General features: G+C 35.4%; 1 long non-coding RNA gene across 3 annotated transcripts in view; it reads left to right on the forward strand.

Annotated features, from left to right (window-relative positions):
• LOC108880398 (uncharacterized) overlaps window positions 1-11601 on the forward strand; it is a 22822-nt gene that overhangs the window by 9796 nt on the left and 1425 nt on the right. Inside the window, exons 1-6 of one of the 3 annotated variants that reach the window (XR_007813386.1) lie at window positions 2741-2948; window positions 4482-4540; window positions 6878-7302; window positions 7787-8213; window positions 8749-9214; window positions 9540-9707. This is a non-coding gene — a long non-coding RNA (uncharacterized LOC108880398). Of the gene's footprint in view, window positions 1-2740; window positions 2949-4481; window positions 4541-6877; window positions 7303-7786; window positions 8214-8748; window positions 9215-9539; window positions 9708-11601 lie in introns of those variants that run through there. The other 2 variants (XR_007813388.1, XR_007813387.1) reach the window with 2 other exon arrangements.

The raw sequence follows: 11601 nt of genomic DNA on the forward strand, positions 1-11601 counted from the left end.
TTCACATTTATTTCAGCAAATAAGTCTGCAAGAATGTACAAGAGAGAAAAGTTAACAATGAGGTTGAATGTAACCATTAATTTCACTGTTGTTCATCATAGTCATGGCTTGTCATGTGAAAGAAAATGTGATGTTTTGCATGCAAAAAGTGTCATTCATTTCAAAGCAGTACATACACCTAAGTCAAATCAAAGACAAGATAAAATCAAATAGTATCAAGTGAAAAATAGACCTACTTACAGACAGATTTAGAGAAATGGAAGTTCACAGGGGTACGTGTTAACATGCATTACCTTTGTTAGTGTGCTGCACATATCACTGAGTACCATTCCTCTTTGTCCTTCAAAGACAAATGCCATTGAAGGTTTACTAATTTTAACAGTTGCACACTTAACAAAGATGAAATATTTTCTTCTGACTTTTTCTTGTAAATGTTTAAAGATTTGACAAAAGAAAGAAGATTGTAATATAGGTAGCGGTCTTAATACCGGATAATAAACATCAAGAAATCTGCCACCTGGACTTTGGACCTGGATTTTCAGAGCTGTTTTTTTTATTCTAAACCAGCCAAAATGTAACCGCACTGTGACACTGAAATGCCACGGCACAAACATCAGTGTACCATTGAATTCCCTCAACAAGATTATTATTATCTTTCAGATATTTGGATTCTTTTATTTGAACTATCCACATGAAATGCCTTTTGCCCAAAACTGGCTTCTACAAGTTGAGTAAATACTGAATCCATTATTCCTAATGAAACACAGGATGGTGCCAGAGAGCCACAGAGAAATAACTAAGTACATGTAATGAATAATAGAATGCAAGACATTGTCTGTGAGAGTGAAAATATGTTTTAATAGGGACTGCAGCTTATCAGTGATGTAGATTATGTTACAATGGATAGGATGCTTACTACTCCTACATTCAAACACAACTTCAGGTTGTGGATGCTGAAGAAGAACTAAAACAGTGTACAACTATAAATTCAATTTCATGAAAGTCCAAAATTTTCAGACCTGAGGCTAAATTCAAATGTGCTGAGGAATATGGCAGAGCTTTGTGGTTTTAAATCTTCCTGTGTTTGTGCTGATTTGGAATTGTGAATGGCTAGATCCACTGTCCTTAATCCAGTCTGATTAGAGCTAATTTGGGGTTTATTTCCACACTGGAAGCTCTGCAGTACTCTGCAGTACCTTTGATTGAATTCAACCCCTAGACTACATGTAAAATTCACTAAAAACACAAGGTATTGTTGGCTCATGTGCTCTAAAACACATTGTGGGCAAGCTGGTAGTGGGTTTGTCCTAGTTTCCTACACATGGACATCTCTTGAGGTTTACACTGGACAGAATGAATTCATATAAGCAAACATGTTGATAATATTCTTGTAAGTAGGAAATAAGCAATGAGGTAACAGCTATCTACTGAATTGCTTTGTCACAGTTGCAATAAAAAAGAGCATTTCTGCCCCACAGGTCTGAACATAAGAGAACATTGCAGACACAAACAGAACAACATGACTAGCAGTGCAACATTAGGACAAGCATCTATAGTCAAGTCAAGTCAAATTTTATTTATATAGCGCCAATTCACAATAGAAGTTATCAGTTTTTGAGTTTAAAAACCATCTCTTTTGTTGTGGCTTATTTGCTGGATTATGACAATGCTAACAGAATTACAGTGTCATAACAATACATTGTGTTTTCGTGAAAAAATATATAGATCCTAGGGTGTTTCAGTGTGTAAATAAACCCAAAATTAGCTGTAATACATTGGATGAAGAAAAATTGATCTAGCCATTCACATTCACACAACACAGGAATTTGAAAAATCCAAAAAGCTCTGTCATATGCCCGAGTATCTTTGATTAAAAAGTTTGTAAATTCATGAAATTGAATCCAATTTATAGCTGTACACTGTTTTGGTTCTTCTTTAGCATCCACAATGTGAAGCTGTGCCTGGATGTGGAAATAGTAAGTATGGTTTCTGTCTGATGTAAAATCATTTCCATTGTTTAGAAGGCAGAATCCCTTGTCGCTTTACTTCTTACAGGATCCCAGAATATGTACACAATGCCACAGAAGTGAATATTACTTTTCTATTGCCATCTACTGTAAAAACAGTACAACAGACTGTTTTTGTATTTCCAGGTAACTGTGTGGTATTCATCTAATGTTGCTTCGGTTGGCTTTTTCTCTATAGCCATTACAATGTTGTTGTTTTTTTCCCATTGAGCCATGGTCTCACTGGAGACAGCTACGCCCTTATTCCATGAGTGAGGACCTGGATCACCTCCACCTGCAATATCCAGACATGAAAATCATCTTTTGCCAACACCCAGAGATGCAGGTTGGAAGCGGGTGCAAATCCAGGGAATGTCGACCAGGCTCACTGGTCTGTGAACAGTGTTGTGGTTATGTTAATTATTTAACTGGCAGTATCTATATATGTGGTGTTTTTTTTTTTTTTAAACACCGTTCAGTCACCTAAATCTCTTGTATTTAACTGTCTTGGTCCTGAACCAACTCAGTCCCATGGTCTACGACACTCTCAGATGTAGCTGTAACAAACTGTAAACAGATGAAAACATTAGATTGCACAGTGTTGTACCAGTTACTGTGACCTGTATATTATTTTTGTAATGTCTACCATTTCCTATGTTCCTTGTTTTATAGGCAGAACAGAATCAGCTGACCAACTGCCGTTGTTGGCTTGCGTGTGTTGTCATTGGCTGCGACGTTATCGGCCATGACGGGGAGGAGCGCAGAGAGGCGGAGAAAGGAAGTCGAAAACAGAAAAACCAACCTTTGAACCGTTGTCTCGGTTTGTCAGTACTGTGAGAAAAGTTAATTACCGAAGAAGCTTGGATACTAAAATAAGCTTTGGAGCTGCTTTTTTGTCTTACACGAGTGAGGCTGGACGCTGAATACAACTGTGGCGCGAAGGTAAGGCTAAGGAGCGAACCTGCTAGCGCCTAGCGGTGGCATTTGCGTCACCGTCAAGCATTAGCATTAGCTTTCTCGTCGTTTGATCATATCTCCATTTTCAGTCGTTTTTATCGCGTGGGTAAGAGTGTGTTTGTGTCTCCGTGACTGAGGCGTCCCTGTCATGAGTTTAGGACCCCCGACATCGACGGGTGAAAACAAAACGAGCTCTTGATAGTCTAAATGCTTGCTATTGTTTACAGTCACGTTACCGACATTTTGCATTCTTTTGTAATTTTGTGTTTCATCGTGGTCATTTTAACTCAGTTTATAGCGGTCTGTCATGTCGTTGTTATCATTGTGTGTCTATTTGTGGTCATTTTGTATTATATTGCGTCTGGCCGCTTTACACCTGGATGTCAGCATTAGCATTAGCGACTAGCTTTAGTGTTAGCCATATGGTGTAGTGATGCATCAGTCTTTTTTGTTGTTGTCTTCGTTTGTATTAGCGTGGATTGAAGTGTGCTTGTGTTTCTGTGACTAAAACTTCATGACATGAGTTGTGGATGCCTTACGGAGGCAAGCGCAAGGTAACTGTTTGTTAGTAGTCGGTTTGTCTGATCTAAACTATCATGTCCTTGTTATCAGTTTGTGTCAATTTGTGGTCTTAGTACGTCATTTTACATGCTGACCTGGTTATTTTACATCTATTTATGGTCAGCTTCTTTGTCTCTTTGTGGTCGTTCTTACTGCATCTCTGTAGTTCTGTGTCCATTCCTGATCATGTTACATTTCTTTGAGGTCATTTTTTGTTTCACTGTGGCAGTTAAGCATCTCATTGTGATTGTTTTATGCCAAAGTTATTTTTGTTTGTCCTTGTTTATGGCAGTAGTCTGTCCATAGCTATATATTGACCCATAGTGGCATACATAATGATAAATTTGTTTGTGCTGTCTTAATACTTATATAATAGTATATATAATAATACTGAGCTGTTATATGTTAAATTCAAGCTTGAAAACGAAATTTTAACTCTGTGGTCTTCCACAAGTTTGAGCCTCAAACATTTTATTTGCTTTGTTGTTGGTTCTTAAGGATGTGATGCTTTTTCTTGTTATATGTGACAGTAAACAGTCCATTTTCTGAAACACCCCTCTAATGTTTGATGTATGAGAATGTTCTGTCACAGATATAATAATTAATATTAGTCATTTGTTTGTTTGGACTTCATGCTTGATTGAGCACAGTTTGGTGTTAAAGGCTTGAAAACTACATTTTGACTCTGTGCCCCTTCACGATGTATGAGCTGAGATTAAAGTTAGAAATCGTTACACCAAAATTTAAGCTTTTAAAGCCAAAATTATACTTTCATATTTGTTTTTCATTGCTTTTCTCTTTTCAGTAAGTCAAGTTTTATTTGTAATTGCCAAGGCTTTAGTGTTTTCACTGTCATGTTCTTCTTCACTGTGTGAGTTTTAGTGGTAAAAAGTTTCCATAACTATTTTGTGTTAGTTAGTTAATCAGTATTTCAAGTGTTGTACTTGTGTTTTCCAGGTCTACTTGTTCTGCTGCAGCTTGGACAGAGACACCAACATCACCTTACAGACGAACAGGTTTGTGTCCGAAACATTTACCCAGTCTGAAAAATATGTGTTGATGAGCTGAATTATTAACATCAGCAATCACTTCCAGTTTTTTTGTTTAGTGTCACTGGGTAAATCCCAGCTCAAACCTCTATATTTAATTAGTTTAGTACTGAATAATAAGAATTTATTTATCTGTCTAATCATAAAAAAGTACTGACTAATTGCTCAGTGCTAAAAATATGTATCACAATAGTTGACATTGTTTTGTCTGTGGACAAAAGTGACTGTAGCTCTCCTCACCTTCTCATCTAACAATACCAAATGTATCAGAACCAACAAATGCTAAATTTTCTGTCTTTAATTGTTATTGAAAAAGGATCAGTCAAAATGGGAATGAAAAATATGTTTGATTGTACATGATCAGAAATTCTTATTTATGTGTATGTGCTAGACATACTAGACTACACCGTACAGAACAATATCAGTTCTACTTAATCTTGGAGTTAAGACCTTTGTAAATTTGGTTGTTATTCATTAGACAAAAACAACACAAAACAAAGACATTTTAAATATGTGTTATTAAGAAGAAGGTTGAAATGTGACATAATGATTCTGTATGTGACTGTCTGTGGTGGAAGAAATACTGAGACTTTATACAGAAGTAAAACGAACAACAGTTAAAATCCTGAATTCAAAAATTTAGTTGACTGATCGTGTTTATTATTGTGCAGTTCACAGTGTTATGGAAATTTTCCGGTCTTCCTGTAGAGAGTCAAAGAACAAGACTGGCAAGGTAGCATGCACCAAGATGTTTAATTTCTATAGAGAGGAAGCAACACACAGAACCACACAGCAGTAAGCAGTTCAGAGGTGTGCCCCCTGACCAAACTTTTCACTTCCCTTTTATACTTTGTAGTATGTCTCTGGCCCTCTGATTGAACTGCCAGATAACATTTCTTTGCAACTGAGTAAACACTTGGGGTACAATAAAAGACAGTTGTGATCTCTCTCAGGAATTTACAACTGGTGTAATCTCCTGTGCTGATGAAGATACCATTTGCCATCTTCCTCTTCAGGAAGGTAGTTACGGTGGGATTATAATAGTAAGTTCATCAGGTCATCCTTGATGAATAAAACAGCACAACTAAAGCTACAGACTAATTACACTAAGTATATAAGATAAATTCATTGTAATACAAAGCATGCAAAATTCTACCACAACAGTAACATACAGGATTGCTTCAGTGATTAGTTGATAGAAACACAATTAATAACTGTTTTACTCTCTCCCAAATATTTGTTGTTGGTTCTTCAGGAGGTGATGACAGTCAACTGTTGATTTTCTGAAACAGCCCTCTAAATGTTAGTTAAATGTTGTGGTTCAGCTGTAATGTTGAATATTTCTCTGTGTTTTCATGGTTAAACCATTGATGAGGAATAGGTTGTAGTGTATTGATCATTTTCCTTTGTATGTTTCTCTTTGATTTCCTCCAGGTGTCACCACTTCGTCCAGAAAAAAATGTAAAAATAGAAGTAATCTACAATATAAAAATAACGTATGAGTAATCCTTATTAATCGAATTAATGTAAAAGCAATGAGCAACATCAGAAGTAAGATGTAATAGTCTAAGAAATCTGTTACTAGATGTAGTGTGAAACAGTAAAAGTTATTTGTAAATTTAGAAGTAATATTTAATAAGAAAAGTATTATGTAATGGTTACAATAATGTAATACTAGAGGTAAGAGTAAAAGTAATCAGTAATATAAAAGCAATGCAGAAATAGTAGTAATCCAAAATAGCAGTAAAAATGTCTCGTTATAGTAAAATGTCAAAAATGTCATAGTATAGTAAGGCATAAAAATCTGAAATGTGATTCAATGTGATCAATCAAAATGGGATTGAAAAATATCTTAACTTCAGTTTGATTCTACATGATCAGAAATTCTTAATTATGTGTATGTGCTAGACACACTAGACTACACCGTACCAAACTATCAATACTCAGATATTTTACTGAAGTATAATAAACAACACAAGTTAAAATTCTGCATTCAAAAATTAACTGATAGTGTTTATTATTGTTGTGCAGTTCACAGTAACAGACATAGCTTCAGTGATTAATTGATAGGCAAACAATCAATAATCATTTGACTTTATCCCAAATATTTGTTGTTGTTGGTTCTTCAGGAGGTGATGACAGTCAACTGTTGATGTTGAAACAGCCTCTAATGTTTGTTAAATGTTGTGGTTCAGCTGTAATGTTGAATATTTATCTGCATTTTCATGGTTAAACTGTTGATGAGGAATAGGTAGTAGTGTGTTGATCATTTTCCTTTGTATGTTTCTCTTTGATTTCCTACAGGCGTCACCACTTCGTCCACAACATCGTCCACGATCGCAGAGACTTCGTCCACGATCGGAGAGACATTGTTGAGGATGAGGGAGACATCGTCCATGATCAGACATTGTCCATGATCGCAGAGACCTTGTCAAAGATGAGAGAGACGTTGTCCGTGATCAGAGACATTGTCCCATGCTTCGTAGAGACCTTGCGATAGAATCGGCGGAGACGGGGGTCACCGATTTGACGGCACTGCCTGCGATCATGGAGACATTGTCGATGATCACAGAGGCACCGTCTATGATCTCAGAGACATCATCCACGATCACAAAGTCATTGTCCATGATCACAGAGACTTTGTCCATAATCTCAGAGACATTGTCCGCGATCACAGAGAGTCTTTGTACACTGAAAAAGTGCTTTCAGACCAGGACTGAGGCCTCCAGGTAATTCACAAACAGCTTTACATCAACTGTCTAAGACAGAGCATTGACATTAAATTGTTTCTGTTGAGTTTTCAGTATATCAGAAAAGTGTAATGATAGAAGTAATCTGCAATATAAAAATAATGTATAAGTAATATATATTAAATAGAAGAAATGTAAAAGTAATGAGCAATATCAGAAGTAAGATGTAATAGTCAATATAATCTATTACTAGATATAGTTTGTAAGGCAAAAAATGTCATCGCATATTATAGACAATAGTATGTCATTAAAAAAGTACAATAGCATGTCATTAAAAATATCTTTAAAAAGGCCATGATATGTTTCTTACTATACTAAAATGTCATGGTATAGTAAGGCATGTAAAGCCATCAAACATTCTGGTTCAGCTGTAATGTTGAATATTTATCTGTGTTTTGATGGTTAAACTGTTGATAAGAAATAGGTAGTAGTGTATTGATCATTTTCCTTTGATTTCCTCCAGGTGACACCACTTTGTCCACAACATCGTCCACGATCGCAGAGACTTCGTCCATGATCGGAGAGACATTGTTGAGGATGAGGGAGACATCGTCCATGATCAGAGACATTGTCCATGATCGCAGAGACCTTGTCAAAGATGAGAGAGATGTTGTCCATGATCAGAGACATTGTCCAATGCTTCGTAGAGACCTTGCGATAGAATCGGCGGAGACGGGGGTCACCGATTTGACGGCACTGCCCGCGATCATGGAGACATTGTCGATGATCACAGAGACACCGTCTATGATCTTAGAGACATCGTCCACGATCATAAAGTCATTGTCCATGATCACAGAGACTTTGTCCATAATCTCAGAGACATTGTCCGCGATCACAGAGAGTCTTTGTACACTGAAGAAGTTCTTTCAGACCAAGACTGAGGCCTCCAGGTAATTCATAAACAGCTTTACATCAACCGTCCAAGACAGAGCATTGACATTATATTGTTTCTGTTGAGTTTTCAGTATATCAGAAAAGTGTAATGATAGAAGTAATCTGCAATATAAAAATAATGTATAAGTAATATATATTAATAGAAGAAATGTAACAGAAATTAGCAATATCAGAAGTAAGATATATATATAATTGGTTACTAGATGTAGTTTACAACATTAAAAAATTATCTGTAAATTAATATGTAATAGTAAAAGTGATCTTAAATTAGAGATCACAGTAAAAGTAATCTAATATAAAAGCAATGCAGAAGTAATAATCCAAAATAGAAGTAAAAATGTCACATTATAGTAAAGCATAAAAATGTCTTGGTAAAGTATGGCATTAAGATGTTATAGTAAGGCATGTTAAAAAAAAATCAAATGTTGTGGTTCAGCTGTAATGTTGAATATTTATCTGTGTTTTGATGGTTAAACTATTGATAAGAAATAGGTAGTAGTGTATTGATCATTTTCCTTTGATTTCCTCCAGGTGACATCACTTTGTCCACAACATCGTCCACAATCGTAGGGACTTCGTCCATGATCGGAGAGACATTGTTGAGGATGAGGGAGACATCGTCAATAATCAGAGACATTGTCCATGATCGCAGAGACCTTGTCAAAGATGAGAGAGACGTTGTCCATGATCAGAGACATTGTCCCATGCTTCGTAGAGACCTTGCGATAGAATCGGCGGAGACGGGGGTCACCGATTTGACGGCACTGCCCGCGATCATGGAGACATTGTCGATGATCACAGAGACACCGTCTATGATCTCAGAGACATCGTCCACGATCACAAAGTCATTGTCCATGATCACAGAGACTTTATCTATAATCTCAGAGACATTGTCTGCGATCGCAGAGATGTAGCCCATGATCACAGAGATGTTGTGCACGATCGCAGAGAGTCTTTGTACAATGAAGTTGTTTGAGACGAGGACAGAGGCTTCCAGGTAATTCACAAACAACTTTACATCAACTGTCCAAGACAGAGCATTGAATTGTTTACATTCAACATTCAGTATATCAGAAAAGTGTTAGAATAAAAGTAATCTGCAATCTAAAAATAATATATAAGTAATCTGTATTAATAGAAGTAATGTTAAAATAATTTCCATTATCAGAAGTAAAATGGTATAGCAAGGCATAAACACTTTTTGTTAAATGTTGTGGTCCAGCCGTAATGTTGAATATTTTTCATGGTTAAACTGTGGATGAGGAATAGGTAGTAGTGTATTGATCATTTTCCTTTGTATGTTTGTCTTTAATTTCCTCCAGGTGTCACCACTTCATCAACATCATTGTTTATGATTGCTGAGACGTCGTCCACGTTTCTAGTCATTGTCCATGATCAGAAACATTGTCCATCATTGCAGAGACATTATCCACGATCACAAAGACATTGTCCATGATCGCAGAGACATTGTCCATGATTTCAAAAATAAGGTAATTCACAGCTTTACATCAACTGCCCAACACAGAGCACTGACATTGTTTATGTTCAGCATTCAATATAAAATGTGTAATAAAAGAATTAATCTACCATATAAAAATAAAGTATAAGCAACTTGTATTAATAGAAGTAATGTAGAAGTAATTAGCGTTATCAGAAGTAAGATGTAATAGTCAAAATAATCTGTTAATAGATGTGATTTGCAACAGTGAAAGTTATTATGTATATTTAGAGGTAATAAGTAATTCGAAATGTGATATGTAATGGGAAAAATAATCTAATGTAGAGGTAGCAGTAAACAGTAAAAGTAATCTGTAATGTAAAAGCAGTGCATAAGTGATAGTAATCCAAAATAGAAATAAAGTAGTAAGACATCAAAAATGTCATAGCCGTACTATAAAATTTTTGTGAAGGGTCAAAAACCATGAAAAAATTTCATAGTATACTAAGGCATGAAAAATGGTCAAAAAATGTCATAGTATAGTAAGGCATCAAAAATGGTCAAGAATGGCCAAAAAATATCATAGTATAGTAAGGCATCAAAAATGGCCAAAAAATGTCATAACATGGTAAGGCATCAAAAATGGTCAAAAATGGCCTAAAAATGTCATAGTATAGTAAGGCATCAGAAATGGTCAAAAATGGTCAAAAATGGCCAAAAAACATCATAGTATAGTAAGGCATCAAAAATGGTCAAGAATGGCCAAAAAATGTCATAGTATAGTAAGAGGTCAAAAATGGCCAAAAAATGTCATAGTATAGTAAGGCGTCAAAAATGGTCAAAAATGGCAAAAAATGTCATAGTATAGTATGGCGTCAAAAATGGTCAAAAATGGCCAAAAAATGTCATAGTATAGTATGGCATCAAAAATGGTCAAAAATGGCCAAAAAATGTCATAGTATAGTAAGGCATCAAAAAATGGTCAAAAAATGTCATAGTATAGTAAGGCATCAAAAATAGCCAAAAACGGTCAAAAAATGTCATAGTATAGTAAGGCATCAGAAATGGTCAAAAATGGTCAAAAATGGCCAAAAAATGTCATAACATAGTAAAGCGTCAAACATGGTCAAAAATGGCCAAAAAACATCATAGTATAGTAAGGCATCAAAAATGGTCAAGAATGGCCACAAAATGTCATAGTATAGTATGGCGTCAAAAATGGTCAAAAATGGCCAAAAATGTCATAGAATAGTAAGGCATCAGAAATGGTCAAAAATGGTCAAAAATGGCCAAAAAATGTCATAACATAGTAAAGCGTCAAACATGGTCAAAAATGGCCAAAAAACATCATAGTATAGTAAGGCATCAAAAATGGTCAAGAATGGCCAAAAAATGTCATAACATAGTAAGGCATCAAAAATGGCCAAAAAATGTCATAGTATAGTAAAGCATCAAAAAAGGCCAAAAAATATCATAGTATATTAAAGGGTCAAAAACGGTCAAAAAATGTCATAGTATAGTAAGGGATCAAAAATGGCCAAAAAATGTCATAGTATAGTAAGGCGTCAAAAATGGTCAAAAAAATGTCATAGTATAGTATGGCGTCAAAAATGGTCAAAAATGGCCAAAAATGTCATAGTATAGTAAGGGATCAAAAATGGCCAAAAAATGTCATAGTATATTAAGGGGTCAAAAATGGTCAAAAATGGCCAAAAATGTCATAGTATAGTATGGCGTAAAAAATGTTCAAAAATGGCCAAAAAATATCATAGTATAGTAAAGGGTCAACAATGGTCAAAAAATGTCATAGTATAGTAAGGCATCAAAAATGGTCAAAAATGGTCAAAAAAATATCATAGTATAGTAAGGGTCAAAAATGGCCAAAAAATGTCATAGTATAGTATGGCGTCAAAAATGGTCAAAAATGCAAAAATCATAGTATAGTA

This window comes from Lates calcarifer, linkage group LG1, assembly GCF_001640805.2.
Source record: "Lates calcarifer isolate ASB-BC8 linkage group LG1, TLL_Latcal_v3, whole genome shotgun sequence".
NCBI lineage: Eukaryota > Metazoa > Chordata > Actinopteri > Centropomidae > Lates > Lates calcarifer.